The sequence below is a fragment of the Balaenoptera musculus genome, unplaced genomic scaffold (genome assembly GCF_009873245.2).
Source record: "Balaenoptera musculus isolate JJ_BM4_2016_0621 unplaced genomic scaffold, mBalMus1.pri.v3 scaffold_94_arrow_ctg1, whole genome shotgun sequence".
In the NCBI taxonomy this organism is placed as follows: Eukaryota; Metazoa; Chordata; class Mammalia; order Artiodactyla; family Balaenopteridae; genus Balaenoptera; species Balaenoptera musculus.
Genome location: NW_023503272.1, coordinates 18,175 through 44,488, shown reverse-complemented (window position 1 = coordinate 44,488; position 26,314 = coordinate 18,175). Strand labels below are relative to the sequence as shown.

The 26,314-nt window shown below is 35.6% G+C and overlaps 1 long non-coding RNA gene across 1 annotated transcript; it reads left to right on the top strand.

Annotated features, from left to right (window-relative positions):
- Positions 1–5,872: 5,872 nt before the first annotated feature.
- Positions 5,873–26,080, top strand: LOC118889522. The gene is made up of 3 exons (XR_005018558.1): positions 5,873–5,885; positions 21,053–21,061; positions 26,015–26,080. It is a non-coding gene; the product is annotated as an uncharacterized LOC118889522 (long non-coding RNA).
- The last annotated feature ends 234 nt before the right edge of the window (positions 26,081–26,314 follow it).

Here is a 26,314-nt window from a genome sequence, read left to right as displayed (position 1 = left end):
TGGATAACAATGTTGTGTATTGCTTAGAGGTCCTGAGCAAACCTCCACACTCAGTTCTTAGGTTTTCTCACCAGTACAATGGGAATGCTACAGGGGCTAGCTAGTAAAAGGGATAATGAGGCCTTGAGCCTTGTAATCTTCTATTATGGGCTTTATGTCTTGAAGGACTTCCTTACTTATAGGATATTAATTAATTCTGGGAAAAGGTTTTAAGGGATCTATCTGAATTTTGATGGGAGTTGTGCTGTGAATTTTGCCAACATCAGTTGGAGATTTTGTCCATAAGGAAAATGGTAGCTGATTCAATAGGGACAAATGATCAGTGTTTCCAGAATCTGCTCTAGTACCAACAGAGCTGGAACAAATACAATATGTCAAAGGGTTATTTAATTCACCTAGTTGGTTACTTTGATGACTACTGTACAATTTTAGAAATATTCCTCTCTTTTGGGAGAAAGAAATTCTGGTATGGTAATTCTCTAAGAAGTCTCAGCGTAATAAACGGACAGAGGTGGAGGAACTAAGGAGAAAATGGTGTGTATCTCTCAAAGGGCCTAAACAAAAGGGAATAAGTTCAGAGACAGGAAACTCTTGATGTTTAGTACAGATCCCCACTATTTGAGCTGTCTTAGTATTCCAAGACAGGGGCTGTTTTATAACAGTGGGGTGAAGCCCTGAGAGTGTGGCTCCAGTATCAATTAGGACTAGAAAAATTTCATCTCCAATCTGGAAAAAATATTTCTCCAAACTGATTAAGAGGGAAGATTGAGAAGAGCTGCTATAGTTCCTCAAAGCTCCATACTGAGAATTGGGAGGATGTTGGAAAGGCTGGTTAGAGGGCTGAAGATGCCTAAAGCCCTTAAATTTGTAACAGTTTCTATTCCAGTGTCCTGGCTACTTGCAATAATAGTAAAAACTAGGAGGGTTTTGTTTTTGTTTAGGAGCCTTCATTTGCTGAAATTGAAGATTAAGAATTTTGGTGGTCTTCCTTTGAGGTGACTCATCCCAAGTGGGAGAGAGCTGATTTGTCAGGTTAACCAAATCTGGAGTGGACATAGTTTCCCATTCCATCCTGGTCCTTTTTACTAGAAGGGAAAGGTCCCAGTTCAGCCAATTAATAAATATCAAGTTAAAAACTACCCAGGTGGAATCAACATCTGAAGGATGACCAGAATTTTCTTTAAAAACAATCTGAAGTTGATTGTAATATTTATGAACAGGTTTATAATATTTCTGTGTGCAAGTTTGAATTTTGTTCCAATCAGCAAGCTTTGGAAAAGTCCTAGGAATCGCTGAATGAAATCACCTAGTGATTGCCTGAGCCTAATTGTATAATAAGTTAGTGAGCTTGTCTCCCAGTTACAATTCTAGAGACCTTCCTGGCTTTTCCCCATTAGTTGTTTTCATCTATACTGGGCTTGGCCTGACAAGTATATGAGCTAGATGATATAAGTCAGAGAAACCAGGTTGATAAGTTTAAATTATTATAGCAAATTGCTCAGCAAATATGTGAGCATCTTCAGTTACTTTGGGAAAATATTTCACTATGGCTCACACCAGCTTCAGTCCAGGGAGTATAAGAAATTAGGATTTTATCCTCTGGATCCTCAGAAGGCCTACTTTACAGGGACAGGATTTGACAAATTGAGAGGAAGAGTGGGGAGAATTTCAAAGAAAAGTGCAAGTTAGATGAGAGAATTAGTATGGGGGAATTGAGGGTATAGTGGAAGCCTAGGCAGCATAGAAGAGAAGGAGGAAGATGGTGCCAGAGGCAGAGTCTGGTCACAAGGAGCTGAGGGAGAGAGAAAAGATGGTGCTGGAGATAGTGCCTGAGACAAAGAAGCCAAAAAAGAAGAGCCTGAGGCTTGAAGGAGCCATTTTATTTTTCTTTATCATTTGTTTGCCTCAGTGAATCTTAAAATCTGTTTTGCAGAGAGGCAATTTTAGACTCCTAATAACATTGGGAAACCTCAAAATACAAAGCAAAATAAGAGTTCCACTCAGTTCTGGAAAGTTTTGAGCTATTTTAGTACAAATAAATTTTAAGAAAATTAAGCTTGGGGATTTCAAAAATTTTCCACAATGGCCATTTATATCCTAAATTGATTTTGGTGAGGTTGGTCCATTTAGATAGAAATGCGCATGAAGTATGACTGTGGTTTTTAAACATAAAATTGGCCAGAGTCCTTGTAGGCTGACACCCTCAAAATACTTAGATAACTGGGATCCCATTTCCTAGAAGTTTTTTTTCTATAGTAAAAAACATTTTCAAACAGCTTAAATAGCTTACAGCACAAACAACTCAAAACAGCTTGCAAACTAATCCCAGCCAGTCCTAAAATGACAGCTTGCTCCTGGAGAAGCCAGACCATAGTCTTTTTTTTTTTAATCCAGTCTCCAGAGAGCAGCCCTTCCAAAGAAGTAGGCTGAAGTCTGAAAATCCCAGCATCATTTTGGAGAAAGAAACCCTGTTCCTAAAAGAATGAGTCAAAGGCTAGCCAGCTTTAAGAGAAGCAGCCCCTATTCCAAAGGAAATGTGCCAAAGGCTAGCCAGTTTCAGTGAAATAATCTGATCTCAAAATCAGACCATTGTGCAAAATGAGTATTCACATACATAACAAGGCTTTAACCAGAAGTACAAAACCTTTCAAAAGATTCTGAATAAAGCCTGGAGAGATTCAAATGTAAAGAGAATGTGAGCTCCGATACAAGATAAACACATACTTTCAAATTCTAGGGTGGGCAAGAAAAGCAGTGAGTGACAATGGGCTCAATTTTGAGTACCACACCTGTTTGCTCACCAGCGCTGGAGCCATTGGGAGTCTTCTCTGGTCCCTGTATGGGCCACCGAAACATTGACCTGAAAAAAATAGACTGCCAGATATTTCCCCGGTAAAGATACATTTATTTCAATCAGCAGAAAATTGCAATTTGGAGTCTGCAACCATGGTGAGCCATGTGCAAGTCCTCCAAATGGCAAGGGAAGGACAACACTTTTATGTAGAGGAAGAGGTAGTTGGGATGGCTATAGTAAGCAAAGAGTACATGGCTTTTCATTGGCTGAGTCCTTGCTAGGAAAGAAGTGGAGTCTTTGTTTTTCTTGTTTGGATCTTCTATCATCATCAGGGCATGAGAGCCCCCCTTTCTGGATTCCCAACTGTCTAATTGAGGTTTCTATTTATGAATTTTTTTACACAATTAAATTAATCATTCTAATATGTACAATTCAAAGGCATTTACTATATTCACAGTATTGTGCAACCATCAACTCTATATAGTTCCAAAATATTTTTATTACACAAAAGGAAAACCCATACACATTAAGCAGCCACTCTCCGTTACTCCCACTCCCAAGCCCTGGCAACCACTTAATCTACTTTCTGTCTCTATGGATATACCTATTCTGGATATGTCATATAATTGGAATCATACAATATGTGACTTTTTGTGTCTTGCTTCATTCACTTGCCATAATGTTTTTGAAGTTCATCTATGTTGTACTACTTTATTGCTTTTTATGGCCAAATAATATTCCATTGTATGAATGTACCACAATTTGTTTCTCCATTTATCAGTCAGTGAAATTCAGGTTGTTTCCACCTTTTGGCTATTGTGAATATGCTGCTATGGACACTCATAATTTGTGTGTAGTTTTTGTTTGAACACATATTTTCTATTGTTCTGGGTATATAATAAGAGTGGAATTTGGAATTTTATGTTACACTTTTTGAGGAACAGCCAAACTATTTTCCAGAGCAGCTGCACCATTTTACATTCCCACCATCAATCTATGAGGGTTTCAATTTCTCCACATCCTCTTCAACACTTGTTATCTTCTTTTTTTAAAATACAGTTATCCTAGCAGTTATTAAGTAACTTATTGTGATTTTTATTTGCATTTCTCTGAAAGCTAATAATGTTGAGCATCATTTCATGTGTTTATTGGCCATTCATGTATCTTCTTTAGAGAGATGTTTATTCAGATCCTTTGATCATTTTTAATTGGGTTATTTGTCTATTTATTATTGAGTGTAAGAGCTCTTTATTTTAGAGGCAAGTTCTTTATCAGATATGATTTGAAAATACTTTACCCCACTTTGTGTGTTATTTTTCACTCTCTTGAGAGTGTCCTTTGATGCACAAAATATTTTAATTTTGATGAAGTTCAATTTATGTATTTTTCTTTTCTTTCATGAGCTCTTGGTGTCATATACAAGAATACATTGCTAAATCCAAGGTCATGAAGGTTTACCCTAAGTTTTCTTCTAAGAGTTTTAACTCTTACATCTAAGACTTTGATTCATTTTGAGGTACATTTTGTATATGGTGTAAAGTAGAAGTTTAACTTTATTATTTTACATGTGGATAGCACATTTCCCAGCCACATTTGTTGAAGAGACTATTTTCTCCTATTGAATAAGAAAATCAATTGACCATAGAGACAGAGTTTTACTTCTGAACTCTCAATTCCAGGCCATTGATATATGTGTCTATTCTTATGCCAATACCACACATTTAAAAAAAAATATTAGAGTATAGTTGATTTAAAATGTTGTGTTAGTTTCAGGTGCACAGCAAAGTGAATCAGTTATACACTTACACATATCCACTCTTTTTTTTTTTTTCTTAGATTCTTTTCCCATACAGGCCACTACAGAGTATTGAGTAGAGTTCCCTGTGCTATACAGCAGGTTCTTATTAGTTATCTATTTTATATACAATAGTGTGTATATGTCAATATACCACACTGTTTTGATGACTATAGATTTGTACTAAGTTTGGAAATTGGGAAGCATGAGTCCTCTGAATTTGTTCTTCAAGATTATTTTGACTATTCTGTGTCACTTATAATTCCATATGACTTTTAGGATCAGATTTTTCATTTCTACAAAAAAGGACATTGGGATTTTGATAAGGATTGCATTGAATCTATAGATTGCTTTGGGGCATAGTACCATCTTAAAAATATCAAGTCTTCCAATTCATGATCATCTGATGCCTTTTCATTTATTTATGTTTTCTTTATTTTCTTCCAGTATTGTTTTCTAGTTTTCACTGTACAAGCCTTGTACCTCCTTGTTTAAACATATTTCGAAGTATTTTATTTTTGTAATTGTCTTGTAAATACAATTTTCTTAATTCCATTTTCAGTTTATTCATTGCCATTGTGTAGAAATGCAACTGATATTCACATATTGATCTTGTATCCTGTAACTTTGGTCACTTTGTTGATTAAACATAATTAGTTTTCTTGTGGATTTTTTAAAGACTTCCTATATATAAGATCCTGTCATCTGAGAATAGAGATAATTTTACTTCTTCCTTTCCAATTTGGATGTCTTTATTTTTCTTACCTAATTTCTCTGACTAGAACTTTATGTACAATGTTGAACAGAGGTGGTAAAAGCCAGCATCCTTAGACTTGTTTCTGATCTTGGAGGAATAGTGCTCAGTATTTTACCATTGAATTATAAATGTTAGCTGTAGGTTTTTCATAAATGCTCTTTCTCGTGCTTAGGAAGTTCCCTTCTAGTCTTAATTTGTCTAGTGCTTTATCATGAAATCATGTTGGATTTTATCAAATGCTTTTTCTGCATCACTTGTGATCATGATTTTTAAAATTTGTTCTTTGTTTTATTAATGTGGTTTATTACATTTGCTGACTTTCTTATGTTGAATAAGCCTTGCACTTTGGAGATAAATCCCACCAGATATGATGTATAACCCACTTCATATGCTGAAGGATTTGGTTTGTTAGGATTTTGTTGAAGATTTTTACATTTCTATTCACAAGGGATGTTGGACTATAGCTGTGTTTTCTTGTGATTTTTTTACCTGGCTTTTGTATCAGCATAATATACCCTCAAACAATTGTGTTAGAAAGTGTTCATTCCATTTCTATTTTTTGGAATAGGTTAATTAGTGTTAATTATTTAAAAAAAATGTTTGGTAGAATTCATCAGTGAAATCATCCGGTCCTGAGTTTTTTGTTTGTTTGTTTGTTTTGTTTAGTTTTTGTTTGTTAATTGTTTTGTTTTGTTTTGTGTTTTAGTAAGATATGTTGATTACTGAGTCCATCTCTTTACATTTTTTTAGGTCTATTTATATCTTCTCTTTCATCATGAATCTGTTTTGATAGTTTGTGTGTTTCTAGGAATTTGTTTCATCTACATTATTTAATTGGCATAGAATTGTTCATAGTATTCCCTTATAATCCTTTTTATTTCTGTAAGATCTCTTATTAATGTCCCCACTTTCGTTTCTGATTTTAGTTATGTGAATCTTCTCTTTTATATCTTTGTCAATCTAAAGTTTTGTATGTATATATAAAGTAATTACTTTTTACATTTCTTTTATTGAATGAGTAAATAATCATTTATATTTAAAGTAATTGTGATCAGGAAGAACTTACTATTGCCATTTTGGTATTTTCTTTTCAATATGTTTTCTCTCTGTTTTGTTTCATAATTCCTTCATTACTACCTCCTTTGTGATTTTTTTCCTACTTTCCCATTTTGATTGCCTTCTCATTTTTTCCCATATATTTTGTGTTTTCCTTAGTAGTTACCCTGGGGATTACATTTAACATCTTAAATTTATTTATTTATTTTTATTGAATTATAGTTGATTACAATGTTGTCTTAGTTTCTAGTGTAGTGCAAAGTGATTCAGCTATATATATATACTTTTTCATATTTTTTTCCATTTCTGTTTATTACAGCATTTTTAATATAGTTCCCTGTGCTATATAGTAGGACGTTGTTTATCTATTTTATATGTAATAGTTTGTATCTGCTAATCTCAAGTTCCTAATTTATCCCTCTCCCACCCCCTTTCTCATTTGGTAACCATAAGTTTGTTTTCTGTATCTGTGAGTCTGTTTCTGTTTTGTAAATAAGTTCATTTGTGTCATATTTTAGATTACACATATAAGTGATATCATATGATATTTGTCTTTCTCTTTATGATTTACTTCAGTTAGTATGACAATCTCTAGGTCCATCCATGTTGCTGCAAATGACATTATTTCATTTTTTTCTGGCTTAGTATTCCATTGTGTGTGTGTATATATGTATATATATATATATATATATATATATATATATATATATACACCACATATTCTTTATCCATTCATTTGTTGATGGACATTTAGGTGGTTTCCATGTCTTGCCTATTGAGAATAGTGCTGCTATGAACATAGGGGTACATGTATCTCTTTGAATTACAGTTTTGTCTGGATATATGCCCAGGAGTGGGACTACTGGATCATATGGTAATTCTATTTCTTGTTTTCTGAGGAACCTCCATACTGTTTTCCATGGTGGCTGCACCAACTTACATTCCCGCCAACAGTGTAGGAGGATTCACTTTTCTCTACATCCTCTTCAGCATTTATTGTTTGTTGACTTTTTAATGATGGTCATTCTTAACAGCATGAGGTGGTACCTCACTGTAGTTTTGATTTGCATTTCTCTACTAATTAGTGATATTGAGCATCTTTTCATGTGCCTATTGACCATCTGTATGTTTTCTTTGGAAAAATGTCTATTTAGGTCTTCTGCCCATTTTTCGATTGGGTTGTTTGTATTTTTTTCTTATTGAGTTGTCTGAGCTGTTTCTATATTTTGGAATTTAAGCCCTTGTCAGTTGCATCACTCGTAAATATTTTCTCCCGGTCTGTAGGTTGTATTTTCATTTTGTTTATGATTTCCTTTTGTGTGCATAAGTTTTTAAGTTTGATTAGGTCCCATTTGTTTATTTTTGCTTTTATTTCTATTGCCTTGGGAGACTGACCTAAGAAAACATTTATGTCAGAGAATGTTTTGCCTATGTTCTTTTCTAGGATTTTTATGGCATCATGTCATATTTAAGTCTAAGCCATTTTGGGTTTATTTTTGTGTATGGTGTGAGGGTGTATTCTAACTTCATTTATTTACATGTGGTTGTCTGGCTTTCCCAACACCACTTGCTGAAGAGACTGTCTTTTCTCCATTGTATATTCTTGCCTCCTTTGTCGAAGGTTAATTGATCATAGGTGTGTGGGTTTATTTCTGGGCTCTCTATTCTGTTCCGTTGATCCATACGTCTGTTTTTTGGGCTAATATCATGCTGTTTTGATTACTGTAGCTCTGTAGTATTCTCTGAAGTCTGAGAGCATTATGCTTCCAGCTTTGTTCTTTTTCCTCAGTATTGCTTTGGCAATTCTGGGTATTTTAATGTTCCATATAAATTTTAGGATTATTTTTTCTAGTTCTGTGAAAAATATCATGGGTAATTTGATAGGGATCACAGTAAATCTGCAGATTGCTTTGGGTAGTATGGCCATTTTAACAATACTGATTCTTCTGATCCAAGAGCATGGGATATCTTTCCATTGCTTTGAATTATCTTCAATTTCCTTTATCAATAACATCTTAAACTTAAAACATTATAGTTTGAATGAATATCAACTTAGTTTTAATATTATACAATAACTCTACTACTTTATATTTCCATTTCCTCATTCTTTATGTTGTTTTTGTTACAGATTAAATTTTTATACACTGTCCATTCGCATAAATTTATAATTGTTTTGCTATGCATTTGTGTCTTCGATCATACAGGAAAAAAAGAGAAGAGTCTAAACCCAATAGTACAATAATATTGGTTTTTATATTTACCTATGTAGTTACCTTTAGCATTGATCTTTATTTCTTGCCATGACTTCCAATTACTGTACAGTGTTCTTTCATTTCAGCCTTAAACACTCCCTTTAGAATTTCTTATAGAATTTCTTGTAGGACAAGGCTACTGGTGGCAAATCAGTTATCTGGGAATTTACTCATTAATTTCTTCTTCATTTCTGAAGGAGAGTTTTGCCAGATATAAAATTCTTGGTTGGCATATTCATTTTTTTCTATTGGCATTTAAGATATGTCATCCCACAGCCTTCTCTCCTCCATAGTTCCTGAAGGAAATTGGCTGTTAATCTTATTGAGAACTTCTTTTAAGTACTATGTCACTTCACTCTTGCCACTTTCAAGATTATTTGTCTTTCAACAATTTGACTGTAGTATGTTAGTGTGACTCTCTTTATGTTTATTCATCTTTGTATTTTTGATCTTCTAGGACGTATAGATTCATGTATTTCAACAAACTTGGGAAGTTTTTTGACCATTAGTCTTCAGATATTCTTTCTGCCTCTTTATCTCTCTTCTCTCCCTTTGGGACTCCATTATGTGTATGTTGGTACATGTGATGATGTCCTAGAGGTCTCTTGGGCTCTTTTCATTTTTTTTTTCATTATTTTATCTTTCTGTTCCTTCAGATTGGATAATCTCAATTAACTTATTTTTTAAGTTCATTGATTCTTTCTTCTGTCTAGTCAAATCCTTTGACCATTTCCAGTGAATTTTTTTTCATTTTAGCAGTTATATTTTTCAGCTGGAAAAATTCTATTTGGTTCTTGTTTATAGTTTCTATCTTTTTATTGATATTCTCTATTTGGTAACATATTTTTCTTCTGGTTCTTTAGTTCCTTAACCATGGTTTTCTTTAGCTGTTTGAGTATGTTAAGGTAGTTGATAGTAGTTTTTGTCTATTAAGTAGAATGCTTGTGCTTCTTCAGAGACAGTTTCTGTTCATTCATTTTATTCCCTGTGAATGGGCTTGACTTTTTATGTTTTACAACTGTTTGTTGAAAACTGGACATTTTTAATGTTATAATGTGGCAACTCTTGGAAATCAGTTTCTGGAAATAGGATTTCCCCCTTCTTCAGGATTTAATTTTGTGGTTTGCTGTAGTTTGTTGTTGTTTGTTTGTTTAGTATCTTTTATAAATCATTTTTGTAGTGTCTGTGTTGTTTTTCAGTGTGGCCACTAAAATCTGTGTTCTATTAATTTAATGGTGAAGTATTGTATTTCCAGTGATTTCTTAAATAGTATCTACTGAGTAGCTGGGCATGCTTTGAGCCTTGAGGTCAACCTGAAATGAAAGCTTAAGATCTTCTCAGGTCTTTTCTGAGTGTCCATCTTGTTGAGTCTTGCATGTGGCTTTTTGCTTCCAATGTACACACAGCAGCTTTTGCATGTCTTCGTTTCACAAACCATCTCATTCCAGCTTCTCCTTGAGCCCTTAGATAGTCTATTGTATGTTTAAACCCATAATCTATTGTCTCAGGCCTCTGAAGGTCTGTGGTCGCCCAGAAGCTTTTCCAACCAGTGCCCTCTGCTTTCTAACAATTTCCCCACATGACATCTGAGTTGCATGGCTTATCCCTGCATGAGATTCAAGTTATGAAAAACAGATACCAGTCTTTCAAGCAGTTCATAGACTGGTTAAAATTTGAAGATAGGTCTACTCTTTTGCTTCTGGTTCCTGGAAGTAGATCAAGAGCTGGGCTCCCACCTCCTACAGTTCAAAGTCACATCACCCCTCACCAAGGATAAGGTGAGGGAGTAGGACAAGAGTGAGTAAAATCATCATGACATTTCCTACAGTTTTGAATTTGGTTTTTCCTTTATTGGGTATTTGCTTGATTGCTATGGACCTATAGACTGTTTCCAGAGCTCCTATAAAGTTATTTTAACCTGTCTCTGGTTGTATTTTGAAGTTTCCATACAAATTCATGCATATTTATTATGGAAATTAGAATACACTGCACTTAGTAGCTTAAAATATGTTTGTCTCATTTAATATATGAGTTATCCCTCAATGTTATTCACTGAATCCAGGTCTTCTGACAAAATACCACTATACTGCAGCTGTTTGGACAAGGCAGACCCTTGAGGAAGATCATTGCCCCAATAATAATTTTTTGTAAAGTGTGCCTCACGGAAAGCTAGTATGTTACTTGATATTTCACAGCTTTTTAAAAAAAGGATCTTTAGTCAAATATATTTAGGAAACATTGAGGGCATTTGATATTCCATTTGACTTCCATCTCCCCCATTTTCCTGACTTTCTATGTCTTGATCTGTATCCCTGAAAGTTAACTCCTGAGGATTTCATAACCTGGGAGCCCCTTGTCCTTTGGCCAATGAAGGATATCTATAAGATATCAGAGGATTGGTGCAGATAATTGAAGCCTTCACCTATGAAATGACATTTGAGCTGAGTGTTGAAGAAGGTTTAGGAGTTGGCTTTTCAAAGAGAAATAAGACACTATTAACTCCCCTGACCCCTATAGCCCTAGGGGTAAAAAATGGCTTGTTGCTAGATTTGGGTGCTTCATCATCCCTTGTTTGTTCCATTAACCCTTACCAGGACTCTGTATGACATTGCTTGATTAAAGTATCTTTATGTGAACCACTTGAGGTGAACTCTGTTTCCTTCTAAGATCCTGACTGAGTTAAACAAAATTTAGTAGGTTTCTTTACTGCAGAAGTTTGCAAAGGCTTTAATATGCTATTTGCTTTGCTAATCTTCCAATGGAGGTTGTTATCTCATGGCATTTTCCAAAAGTATTTGTCTACAGGGACCTTTTAGAAAAACAATAATAGCTACTTGTTTATTCATTTATTTATGTGGACTAGTTTTCAGACTAGTATTCAGACAAACTAGCTTTTGGAAATGATGCTTAATAATAATAAAACTACCATTTGTCAAGAGTTATACTTAAGACACTGCACTAAGTACTTTTCATGCTTATGTCAGAAAATCCTCATCAAAACCCTATAATGTGGATTATATTATATTATTTCATTTTTTATTGAAGTATAGTTGATTTACAATGTTGTGTTAGTTTCAGGTGTAGGGCAAAGTGAGTGAGTATATTCTTATTCAGATTCTTTCCCATTATAGATTATTAAAAGATATTGAATATAGTTCCCTGTGCTATACAGTAGGTCCTTGTTGTTTATCTATTTAATATACAGTAGTGTGTATCTGTAAATCCAAACTCCTAATTTATACCTCCCTCCCCCCCTTTCCCCTTTGGTATTCATTAGTTTATTTCTATGTCTGTGAGTCTACTTCTGTTTTTTAAATAATTTGTATCATTTTTTTAGATTCCACATATAAGTGATATCATATGATATTTGTCTTTCTCTGTCTCACTTAGTATGTTAATCTCTAGATCCATCCATGTTGCAAATGGCATTATTTCATTCTTTTTTATGGCGGAGAAATATTACACTGGGAATAGGAATCCTTTTATCCTTTTATCTGTCTATGGGCACTTAGGTTGCTTCCATGTCTTGGCTATTGTAAATAGTGCTGCTATGAACATTAGGGTATATGTATCTTTTTGAATTAAAGTTTTCATTTTTTTCACATATATGTTCAGGAGTTGGATTGCTGGATCATATGGCAACTCTATTTTTAGGTTTTTTAAGGAAACTTCACACTGTTTTCCATAGTGGATGCACCAATTTACATTCCCACCAACAGTGTAGGAGGTTCCTTTTTCTCCACACCCACTCCAGCATTTAGTATTTGTAGACTTTTTGATGATGGCCATTCTGACTGGTGTGAGGTGGTACTTCACTGTAATCTCTGACAAGGGATTAATTTCCAAAATATACAAAGAGAGCCCTAAGAGCTCAATTTCAAAATAACAAACAATGCAATCAAAAAAAGGGCAGAAGACCTAAATAGACATTTCTCCAAAGAAGACATGCAGATGGCCAATGGGCACATGAAAAGATGCTCAACCTTGCTAATTACTAGAGTAATGAAAATCAAAGCTATTTCCAATTTTTAAGTGAAGAAATGAAGTTTTAGGAAATTAAAGGCTGTACAACTTATAAATGGTGAAGATAAGAATCAATTCCAAATGTTTTTGATTCTAAAGTTCCTGTCCTCAACTCTCTAAGGCCCTGCTTGAGGTGAGTTAAGACTGTTGCAGCTATGACTAATTGGCCTGAAAGGTAAGCATCCAACACATTCGAGGGCTTGAAAATGTAGATTTCCAGTAATCAAATGGACAGTTTAGTAAATGTGATCCAACTGTTTGTCTAAATAAATTGCTACCTAGTGCTTAGTAAGTAATTCCAAGTGAATGTTGATGCCTCAAGTGAAGATTTTTATAATCCCAAAAAACTGATGTATCTCTCTAGACCCCAAATTTACTACCCGGGAATGTATCATTCCATTCAGTACTTTAAAAAATCTCATTAAATTAAAGATCCTTTTTTCTTAGCTATTTTTATCTTGAGAACAGGGACCACATCTTATTCTTCAACTTGTATTCCTGATGTACAGCATAACAGTCACATGGTAAGACTCAATAAATGTTACCTAGTATTTCTGTTATAAAACATGGTTTCTACAAATTTCAATGATGGAATAAATTTCCATGAGCTTCATCTTATTTTTAGTGTTCTATCCTCCATACCCATCTTCTTATCTTATATTTAATCCCCTCTTTATTATTTAGCCTCACTTAAAATTCATCTTACCCTTAGAACTTTAAAGATACCTTTAGAACTTTAAAAATAATACTATCTGGTTGGAAAATCTTAACTGTTTTAGTCATGGTTCAGGTCATGAGAAAAGAGTGAAATTACCATTCCAACATCTCAGAGACTATGAATTGAGCAGAAGGATTTCAGGCACAAATTATCATATTCTAAATGCATGTATGTGTGTCCATGTGTGTGTGGTATGTATTCAGTATTTGTGCTTGTGTACGTTATTCTTTCGCAGAATGACCAAATGTATAGCTAGCTGAGTGTTGAGTCTAGATGGGTAAGTGAACAATTTTATTGAGCAAATTTAATTTTTAGTGAGCAACTTTTTAATGAGCAACTTTATTCTTACCCAGACCACTTGGGTCCACTTCTCTGGCTGCAAAGGTATATGAATGTAAAAATGAGTTTGGCTACATTAAAAAAAAATAAGTGGTAATTAATTTCTATCAAACCACCTGGACTACTTTTGTCTACTTAATTCTAGGTAAACCTAATATTCATATAAAATTTTAAGAATCAATCTATCCTTCCAATAAGGGTTTAATATCCAAAATATATAAACATCTCATACAACTCAAAATCAAAAAAAATAATCTGATTAAAAAATGGGAAGAAGACCTAAATAGACATTTTCCCAAAGAAAACATACAGATGACAAACAGGCACAAGAAAAAATGCTCTACTTCATTAATCATCAGAGAAATGTAAATTAAAGACATATCACTGGGGCTTCCCTGGTGATGCAGTGGTTAAGAATCCGCCTGCCAATGCAGGGGACATGGGTTCGAGCCCTGGTCCGGGAAGATCCCACATGCCACGGAGCAACTAAGTCCGTGAGCCACGACTACTGAGCCTGCGCTTTAGAGCTGCGAGCCACAACTACTGAAGCCCACACGCTTAGAGCCCGTGCTCCGCAACAAGAGAAGCCACCGCAATGAGAAGCCCGCGCACCGCAACAAAGAGTAGCCCCCACTCGCCACAACTAGAGAAAGCCCATGGGCAGCAACGAAGACCCAATGCAGCCAAAAATAAATTAAATAAAATTAATTAATTAAAAAAATATCACCTCATACCTGTCAGAATAGTTATCATCAAAATGACCACAAATAACAAATGTTGGCAAGGATATGGAGAAAAGGGAACCCTGGTACTCTGTTGATAGGAGTGTAAATTGGTGCAGCCACTTTGGAAAATAGTATGAAGTTTTCTCAAAATCTAAAAATAGAGCTATCATATGACCCAGCAAGTCCACTCCTGGGTATTTATCAAAAAAAAATACTAATTCAAAATGATACATGTACCCCCATGTGCATAGCAGCATTATTTACAATTACCAAAATATGGAAGCAACCTGTGTTTATCAAAAGATGAATGAATAATGAAAATGTTGTATATATATCCAATGAAATACTGTCATAAAAAATAATTAAATTGTGCCATTTGCAACAACATGGATGGACTTGGAGAGTATTATGCTAAGTGAAATAAGTCAGACAAAGACAAATACTGTATATCACTTATATCTAGAATCTAAAAAATAAAACAACTTAGAGAATATAACAAAACAGAAACAGGCTCACAGATATAGAAAGCAAACTAATGGTTACCAGTGGGGAGAGGGAAGTGGGGAGGGGTAGGAGATTAAGATGTATGAACTACTGTGTATAAAATAAATAAGCTACAAGGATATAGAGTACAACACAGGAAATATAGCCAATATTTTATAATAACTATAAATGGAATATAACCTCTAAAATGTGTGAATCACTGTGTTACACACCTGAAGCTTATATAATAATGTACATCAACTATACCTCAGTAAAAAAAATCAATCTTCCTGATTCTTTTGAGCTTATGTTCTTATTTCTATGGATGATAAAATCTTTTTGTGTGTCTGTTTACCACACTTCATATCATCTTTTTAAAAATTTTTGCCACACCTGGTTACCATGAGTTATCATTTAGTTCATTTTTTCTACATTGACTCATGCCTTATTTCTTAATAAAACTTAATTTTTAAAACTTTATATTACTACCATAGATGGAAAATAAGTATCATTTACCACAAATAGAAGGTATTATTAAAAATAAATATGGTTAAATCAAAACATTGAAATGAAAATTTACTTCCAGACACTGTTGCCTGCTCAAAGCTCTGAGCTTGAGACCTATTCTCTCTATGGTAAAAGGAGAAATTATCAAGTCTTCCAGGACACCAAAGACTAATACTAGAAACTTTATCTTTGATATAATCAGAAGTATTGAAAGAAAACTGAGGAGGAAATGCTTTCCTAACTCTGTGATTCAATACACTTAATACTGAGCTTTTGTCACACCTGACTACTTCACATTTTAGTAAACACTCTTATAATTTATTCTGTAATGTGTGTCTAGCTCCAGAGTAGCATCCTTATATCTTATGGGACAGTGCCAACTGAGAGGATCTGTAGGGAATTTCTTTTGTTCCCTGGACCAAAGAATGCTACAGTGGGGGTGAGGAACGCTCTCTTCTGTTGCTACCAAGAAATCATTGACAGGGTTACAGAAACCCCTTCTTGCCTACGATTGTAGTATTAGGCTCAGTATGTTTTCTGTTGCAAGGAACTTAGGGCCTAAGACAATAAGCACCATTATACACAACTAACGAAATGTAATGGAAATAAGCACTATTGATAGCATCAGTTTGCAAGGAGACTTAATCTTGTTAAATCAAGGCCTAACTTGTCCATTTTTCTGTGGCAAATTTTATCTGCAAAAACAAACCCCAATTTTTAAAAGTAATTATCTCTGTACAGACCTAACCAAGCATACTCGTAAGAGTTGTTTCAACACTTTCATCTTCAAATATTTGAAAAGCATCAGATCTAAAATACTTCAAAATCAGTGCATCACCATAAATGCTCTTCTTGATGCATTACAAAAATAAAAATGACAATAACTTTAGTTTATCAATTGCCTAATACATACCAGAGACTTTTCATACATCATTTCATTTACTTCATGTAACAACCTTATTTGAAGTGTTGAAAAAATTTGAATATGCAATGATATTCTATTTGTGTGATTCAATGTTATAATAACAATAAGGTGGTTGGTATTATTATCATCCCACTTTTACTGATGGGAAGAGTGAGGTTCCATGTCTATGCTCTTCCCACTATAAAATATTTGCTTCTGTGTTTTGGAATCAGGCACACCGGGATCCAAATTTCAGCTTCACCACTTTCTGCTGGGATATCTTGGGAAATTAAGTTCTCTGAATTAAGTTTCCTCCTTTGTAAAATACTCTCAACAAAGGTTATTGTGAGTTTAGTTGAAAATGTGTCCCTGTACAATAGTAAGTATGCAATCAATATTAGTGGCTTTCATATTGCCTCTGCTATTCCTAGGTGATTTTTCAGTGCAGTTAAAACAGCTCAAATTCCATTCACATGATTTTGAGAAGGATATTGGACTGACATAGAATATCTGGATGCCTATAGCACTTAAAGCTAGAGTCCTGTAGCTGAACATTTATTATAGTGCCTCTGAAATGTTTCTAGCTGTGAGTCATACCTCACCAACTAGCTTGAAAGCTCCTAGAAAACAAGAGTCTTGTCCTGTGCCTCTTTGAATTCTACCTGGAGCTAGATGCAGAGTTGGGAATATAGCATAATAGTTGGGAAAAGTGTCTGTAAAGGGTGCTGCTACTATCTTTGTATGATCTTAAGCAAATCACTAAACATTTCTGAGCCTGACTTTTCATTTTGTAAATGGAGAAGATAACATAGTATCTACCTCATAGATTGAATGACACAATGCATATAAAGTATTAAGCATAGTGACCAATACATAGTAAATGTTAAAAATGAAGCTATTATTAGTATTAGTATAAAGTTCAGTTATCAATAAAGATATGATTGATTAATCTAATCCAAACAATATACTATATTAATCATAGTCCTATGAAGGTTTTGATGCAGATTCCTTATTTCTCTGTATTCTGGCATTATTATCAGTGAGATCATTACAGCATTGTTAGGATGATAGATTAACCCTGAACAATAACAAGCAGAGAAATATTTTATTTTGCATTGTTTTAAACCTGTTAGCTTCAGGATGATTTGCATTCTCCATTTCTTATAATTAATTAAGTGGCACCATATGGAAGAAATTCTGAATCAAATATCTTACTTGTTTTAGGTTACAGACTCATTATGTGGCTGAGCAATGAACTTTGGTTGCTATTCATAAACCACTAGCAAAAACAGGATATAACATCACTTCCTTGGGTTTAAAATAAAAATCCCCTTCAAGAGTACAATCAAAGTGAATATGTAGACCAGCCACGTAAAACTCATTAGTATTCAGCTGCTAATGAAGAAAAGTATGGGCTTGGGAATTTACCAGATAATAAATTTACCAAAGAGGCATGACATCATAAAGAGATAATACAGATTGCTCAAGCCTATTCTACTCGGCCAACCTGCCCTATTCAAAGTGAGGATTTGACCCCACTTTTGATAGAGTGGGTAAAGTGAACAGGAGAGCAAAGAAAATCCCTGCCATGCACACCAAAGCTTAAAATGTTCAGGTTGGCATGCAGACCACTGGTATAAACACATGCCATGTATTTGGCACCTGTAACCTCCCAAAATGAGTCTCCTCCTTGCTTTTTACCTGTTACAAAGACCAAATTGCTTTGTTCAGCCATTTGGTTTATCAGTTAGCTCTAAATGATTTTCTTGTGGACTGTTTTGTTCTCTAGCAGCTTCCTTAACATTTAATTAGGAAGGGCAGTATACTCAGAAAAAAATAGTGAACACTACAAACATTGCAAATGAGAATTAGATAATTCTGAGGCCTCAGAGGTTGATAATTTTTGGACCCAGTGAAAATTTGAAAGGACCTTTGAAGGATAAAGGAAAGTTATGATTTGAAAGGGCAGAAAGGCATATTTTTTCCCATTTCAGACAACTTGGTGTTTCTTTTAAGATTAGTTGATCAATGCACTGTGCATACACTAGCTGTTTTTTCTACCCATGTCTCTTCACTTACCTTGTACTTACTCCATGAATCTAAAGAAATAAGCTTAATCGACAAATGAAAAAATGTTATTTTCTAAGCCACAGAAGTTTGTGAACTGAACTCAACTTATGTTGAAATATAACTCCAAATACACAAAACTGAACAAGGAAACCTTGACCACCTTCTCCAAAACAATGAGTTTAACTTAATTATGCTTCAATCGTTGATATAGAACCCCTTGAAAACATTCTCTATAGCACTAATCACCACCTGCATTTATATCAGTCTCTTTCTCAAGCACAGCCTGGCACTCCACTAAACATTCTTCAACTTTGGCAGACAGCTTAAATTCAGAAAAAAATCTCTTCTTCTTTGATTTTAAAATTAACAATAGATTGAGCACTCAGAGAGACCTGATTGCAATTTGAGAAGCTGCAACACTTCAAACTCTGTTTCCCAGAGGTTAAAGCCTGCAATTAGAGAACTCTGAGCAATCAACCAACTGAGCTCTCTAAGAGAGGACACGAGAGTTCAGACCAGAATATGAAACCTAGTAAGTGCTTTAAATATCAATTTCAAAACCTTGAAATCTCAAGGTTTCAAGTGTAGTATCTCAAAGGGAAATTTTATATATGTGTAATAAAGAGAAACCAAGTAAATTCCATGGTAATGGACTTTTTGTAAATTTCTGAAAATTGAGTTTAAGAAATCCAAGAAAACTTATCCTAATAGTTACAGTTACTCTGACAAGAATTCCATTTCCCTCAATGTGCCATTATGAGACTGGAAGAAAATTTTAAGAAAATAAAGTCAGGGTCTTTTCTCTGAGTTCCATCTCCCTTCTAAAAATATTAAAATAAAAAACAAACAACACAAAAATAAGCATTTATATTAATTTTAGTTTTGCCTCAGTGTACAACGCCTGACATTTGAGGCACATTACCTTCTCAGTCACAACAAACCTGTTTTCAGAAGCTGACACCTATATCTTTGCTCTGGCCAGTGCTACAGAAAAACATTAAAAAATACTCTTTCTTCCCCCTCCCCCAATTTTTAGCTTTTTATCGCTTCTTCCTTCTTCCCATTAAGCTACTCTTGCCCTCCTATTATGATTTCAGTTCCAACCTACTCCCTAAGATGCTAATGGCTAAGAACAGCTTGCCCATAAAAGAAGACTGACATTTCAATACACTCAAATCTCTACTTAACATCTATTATGTGTAAGGTCTCTTGAGTCATTTGAACTGGGATGAAGGTTTTAAACAAAGACACAGACGTGTGCATGTGTGTGCTTATGCATGCAGGCACACACATACACACAATGTCCTTCTTGGAAATATTCAAGATCTTAAGTCAAGTTGAAGAGATATTTGTTGTAAGGCCTTTTGGGTGAATCCGACCACACATCTTAGTAGTTATAAAAGATATCTATATTGAGAAGACTGAAAATCCAATATTTGTCTTTCTGAGAAGCAAGGTTTTCCTCATCTTTCATAGTGAGGATGTGTTGAGATCCCAAAATAAGCCCTTTGTCTGTACTGATAAATTGGCTAGATTCTCCAGTGAAAGGACTGCTCTCTCTATCATCCCAATTAGTAATGATTTGAGGGGGCCAGAATTTTCTGTACTATCTTACATACACAATAGGGATCAAGACAATCCCTTTAAAATATTTTTAACAACAATAGCAATAATTCATTTTATTACCATTGACAAACATGTTGAAAGCATTTACTATATGCAGGGTACAGAACTGAATTCTTTTTAAATTGCATTCACATTATTAACTAAGGTGAGCACCCATAACTATAAAGTGACTAGAACAGGTATTATTTACATTTGACAGATGAGAAAAAAATGGTAAAAGAATCATATACCTTTTTTTCATTCCAGAAGTTAAATAAGCAGCACATCTGAAATTATTACATAGCTCAATGGCTTAGATCTTTACATACTATCTTTTAAAAACTTGTAATTAGAATTAATTGTATGTCTCTTCTATTGTTTCTGCAGTTGCTCAATAGGCAAGACCTCAAAACCACATACTTTGGTTTAAAGGAATGCTTGTTGTGCAGCAGAAAGAAGGTGCTGATCCAGAGGTATATGTGAGGTTTTCATCCCCCAAAGAGTATAAATCCTGAAGTTGAAAGGAAGGGTCTATGAGAACTTGCAAGAGTGAAAAAAAAGGGCAGCTCACAGCTGGGGGAGAACTGCAGAGTTATGCATCAAGATTGGAATTTCACAGCTCTGGGGCCAGATTTGCAGAGGCTGTGGCCCAAACTTGATGATTGTAGTGGAGCATGGGGAATGTGCCTTGGGCTTTATGTGCTGCTAGAGAAATCTACCCCCACCCACCAGGTGGAAATCCCTTCCAGACCAAACCAACCCAGAGGACACAGCTGGAAAATAAAAACTCAAATATTTAGTAGATATCAGAAATTTTTAGAATTGGAAGTGGCCTCAAAAATCATCTATTCTAACACTTATTTTTTATAGAGGAAGAAACAGGCCTGGGTGGATGGAGATAGGGGTAACTAGGTTACACACAGATTTAATGGCAGAGCTGGGGCAAGAGCCCAGCTCAGCACTTTTTGTCTGTATTTCTTTCCATTTCACCCTATTTCAACAACAGCTCTTGCCTTGTAGCAAGAAAACAGCAGTCTGAGCAGAGACACTTTGCAGTTAAAGGGAGACACCATTAGAAAAAACTTCTGTCTGATTTCAGCTTTATAGATTATTTTAAAAATATGTTTTCTACTCACCAGTTGCCTGGAGAGCCTGAAAAGTGAATGACATAGGTGCGTCTGTGTGCAGAGGGAATTTAGTCAAGGGCAGAGTACAAATAGCTAAGAGGAAGATAAGAGAGCTTCCATAGCAAGGGAAACAGCAGTGCACAGCTGTGGGATAACAAAAGAGTTACAAATTATGTTTGGAATTTCACAGCTTTGGGGCCAAATTCACAAAAGCTGTATCCCATCCTGGGAACAGTGAGCAGAACATGGGAAACATGTACCCTGGTGTGCCTGGAGCTCCAAGTAGGAGAGGGCTAGAGGCTTGGGAGAAGGAAGCCTTCCAAAAAGCTAATACATATTTGCTTTTGCTGTGTTTGATATTTTACCAGTCCAATAATTAAAAATGTGCATTTTTTTCTAAAATTGCCTGAAGGTAGGAAGCATAATGTTGAAAATATTAAAGTCAGCAAACAAAAATGTTTCAAACTGCATCAGGGGAACCTGGATACAGATATCTCTCAACATCCTTTTAGCACTTCAGTGAATCTTCTCTTCCAACACTCCACTCACACTCTATATCCTCATTTTGCCCTTTCACTAGTCAAAATTTGCTTCTTCAACCCTCCATTCACATCTGCCCTCCCCTAAAATCTCCAGAATCCCTAGGTAGTTCTCAGATCATAGCCACCAGTTCCCAAATTAGAATTTCCATTCCCTTGGAACAGCTGATCAAACTAATTTATAACATGATTTGGATCACTGGTCAACCCAACTATACCTAGAGCCCTCTGAGATGGTTTTCATCTTAAAATAAAAAGCTGATTGGCTGAAAAGAATGTTTATTTAGGTAAGGGGTTGGAAAATGTTTTCTGTAAGGGGTCAGATAGTAAATAATTTAGGCTTCATAGGCCATATAATCTCTGTTGGAATTACTCAATTCTGACTTTGAGTTCAAAAGCAGGCATAGACATAAATATATTCATGAATGAGCTCATGTATGAATAAGCATAGCTGTATTACAATAAAACTTTATTTATAAAAACAGGCTGGTAGTGTGTGGAGCTCAGCAGACTTTCTCCCCAGAGCAACAAGCATTTAACTGGTGAAAATGATAGAAAACATCCATTTAAACTATATGAAAATTTATCTAAGCAGCACACAAGAAATGATGAAACACTTATCCAAGACAATCTACTAAATCTAGTAAATCTCAGCAATGAGTCAGAGTCTGTGGCATTTGAGTTATTAGCTTCTATTCTCTGCGCTCCCCAGCTCTGTGTTATAGAAGCTTTACTCTAAGCATGCTACAATTTCACCTGACAGGGGCAGGATATATGCTTATCTCATGCTCTCCCCTAGGTCTATGTTGCTCAAGCACTATTCCCAGCAGACCTGGTTGAGAGGACTGGAGGTTCTTCTGACCACCCAACTTCTACTCATAGGATTAAGAATTTTCTCAAGCAATGATAGCGAATATGGGAGTCTGATTGACCCCATCCTAGTTTGCAGAGATTCCACTCTGGGAAAGACAAACTGAGAAAAATCAAGGGCTACCACACTCCTCCCCCCTCTCCAAAACCCACCGGTAAAGCAGAGATGTTGCTCCGAGGGAAACAATATGTTGTTTCCACTCCTAGCTCCTGTGCAATGGCATAGAAGATGTGAACAAGGGAAGAGGCAAGCCACAAGGATAGCTCTACCTGAGGGGACTTTTTGGAACAGAGAATGGAAAACTCCATATCTAAGGTCCTTATCAAAACAATGGAGATTTTGGTGGAGAGCAATTAAGAGGTAGCTGATAGCTCTGATATAAGAAAAACAGCAGAACAGCCAGAAGTGTAGTAGAGATTCCTAGAGAAAGAGAAAGCCACGAAGAACCCTCTTGGGATCACAGTCGACTCTGAGGGTTGGTAAGGTTATGTGCATGTACTCTAATGAACAGTCAGAGTAGGACATGGGGCAGACTTGAAAGCCGTCCCTAAACTACATACAGATCAGCAAAAAGTGGAAGTCTTCTTGGCTCAAAGGGTTTAAGCCCAACCTCTGACCAAACACTGGTGAAATAATAAACTATCCTGACCCCAGGTAACTCCTAAGAATCTAGGCAAAAAAATAAGATCACATTCAATTCTACTGGTCTGGAAGACTGCACATACCCAAGGTTGTGTTACCAAAGAGGGGATTTCTCTCACAGGCAGCCACAGAGGAAACTTCTGAGCAACTCATCCCAGTCTGAAAATGAAGCAAAATCCAAGTTCTCTGAACTATAGCAACAGTCTCCAAGCTACATACACATCCAATGGTAAAGGAGGAAAATGTAACTGGCTTAGTGAATTAAGCACAACCTTTGACCAATAAGTGACTTATGATGAACTAGGGGTGAAACAGAGAAGCCAGGCTAGAAGATTAAAAAACAAAACAAAACAAACATATAACCAAGGGAAAAATAATCTGAAAAGGACCATCAGAGACTGCACTATGCAGAAGAAATAGACTTCAAGAGAAGCAGCACAGCCAAGTAACTAAACAAATAAACAAATGTACAAATAAAGAGCAAAAACAACAAGCCCCAGCAATGGGGCTCAATATCCAGAGTTGCTACAATATATTATTTGTCCAGTTTTCAACAAAAGTTCAAAATATGTAGAGAAACAGGAAAATACGACATACTCACAGGGAAAAAAAACCAAGCTGATAGAAAGGACGCTTAAGAAAGCCCAGAAGTTGGACTTAACAGACCAAGATATCAAAGCAGGTATTAGAAATATGCACAAAGAATTAAAGGAAACCATATTTAATGAATTAAAGAAAGGTATGAAAATGATATGTTATCAAACAATATCAAAAAGAGATAGAGATGATAAAAATGAAAATTCTGGAGATGAAAAATATAATAAGCAAAGTGAAAAATCCAATGGAGGGGCTCAAGAGTACATTTAGTTTTCAGATTAAAGAATCAGTAAACTTTGTGATAAGCTATAATGGAAAATAATTTGAATAAAACAAAACTGAATCATTTTGCTGTAAATTTAAAACTAATACAATGTCGTAAATCAACTATACTTCAATTAAAAAAAAGAATCAGCAAAATTGAAAATAGATTAATAAAGATTGTGCAATCTGAACAACAGAAAGAAAAATGAACAGAGTCTCAGAGAAAATGGTACATGATGAAGCAAACTCACATGTACATAATGGAAATACCAGAAGGAGAGGAAAGGAAAAAAGGGACATAAAAGAATTTTCAAAAGATATGGCTGAAAACGTCACCAATTTGGTGAAAAACACTAACCTTCACATCCAAGAAATTAAAAAAAAAAAACCCTTAAAATCAGATTAACACAAATAAGTCCACAACCAGACACAGAATCAAAACATTGAAAGACAAAGGTAAAGAGAAAATCACTACCAGGCAAAGTCAAGGTGGTGGAGTAGGAGTATGTGAGTTCACATTTCCTCATAGCTGAGGCACCTGCTGGGTGCTGGAGCAGGTCCTTGGACACCTAAAGGGACTGACCCCCGTGCAACCAGGTAGGAAGTGGGAGTGAGGAAGAGAGGGAAGAAGAGTGGAGATGGGACAGGACCAGCACCCCTGAGGGGGAGTTAGGGGAGAGGAGAGGATCCCATGCTCAGAGGAGCCCACTTGTGGTAGGGGGATAGGTGGGGATGGAGGGGGACCTTCAGGGGATCAGGGGATCAGAGAGGAATGTGGCCAGCATCTCCCCCACCAACTAGGGCTCTGGTGAGCCAGCTGGGGTCCTGGGCCAGGGACCCCACTCCCTGGGGCCCCCTCATGCAGAGATGACAAGTGGGGATGGAGAGGATGCCCCCAGGGTCTCTTCCAGCTTCAGGGGTCCCCGGGCCTGGGGCATCCCCTGTGTGCTCCAGACAAACTCGAGGAACAGACGCTGGTGAGAGGAACACATGCAGCAGTGAGGCTCACACAGCAAGTCCAGAGACCTACCTAAAGGTCTTAGAGGCCTATTGTGGGGCAAGAGTAGATTGTAGCTCACTGTGTGGGCAACAACACAGATACAGGAGGGACAGGGGAATTTTTTATTTTTTCATTTATTTTTATATTTTATTTTATTAATTTTTTTCTATATATTATTTTTTTTAATGTTATTTCTTATTTTTTTCCTGTTGTGGTTCTGTTTTTCTGTTGTTGTTGATTCATTTTTATTGTTATTTTCTCTAATATATTTTTTTATTTTTTTAAATTTTATTTTATTTTTTTATTCTTTGTTATAGTTCTGCTCTTTTTTGTTTGTTTGTTTTTTCTTTTTCTTTTTTCTTTTTTTTTTTTTTTTTGCCTTGCCACATGGCTTGTGGGATCTTAGTTCCCAGGCCAAGGGTCGGTCCTGAGCTCCTGTGGTGGGAGCTCTGAGTCCAAGCTTCTGGACTAACAGAGAACTTCAGGTCCCAGGGAATTTTAATCAGTGTGTGGTCTCCCAGAGGTCCTCATTGTGCCACCAAGACCCAGATCCACCCAACTGCCTGCAAACTCCAGTGCTGGATGTCTCAGGCCAAACAACCAGCAAGACAGGAACACAGTGCCACCCATCAAAAAAAAAAAAAAAACAAAAATAGAGATAACAAAAAAATATGTTACAGATGAAGGAGCAACGTAAAAACCTCCAAGGCCAAATAAATGAAGAGGAAATAGGCAACGTACATGAAAAAGAATTCAGAGTAATGATAGTAAAAATGATCCAGAATATTGGAAATAGAATGGAGTCCTGGATCAAGAAAATAAAAGAAATGTTTAACAAGGACCTAGAAGAAATAAAGAACAAACAAAAAGTGATGAACAGCACAATAACTTAAATGAAAAATACACTAAAAGGAATCAATAACAGAATAACTGAGCCAGAAGAAAGAATAAGTGAGCTGGAAGATAGAATGATGGAAATAACTGTCGAGGGGCAGAATAAAATAAAAGAATGTAAAGAAATGAGGACAGTCTCAGAGACCTCTGCGACAACATTAAACACACCAATATTCAAATTATAGGGAACCCAGAAGAAGAAGAGAAAGAGAAAGCATCTGAGAAAATATTTGAAGAGATTATAGTCAAAAAATTCCCTAACATGGGAAAGGAAATAGCCACCAAATTCCAAGAAGCACAGAGAGTTTCATACAGGATAAACCCAAGAAAACACATTGAGATACATATTAAC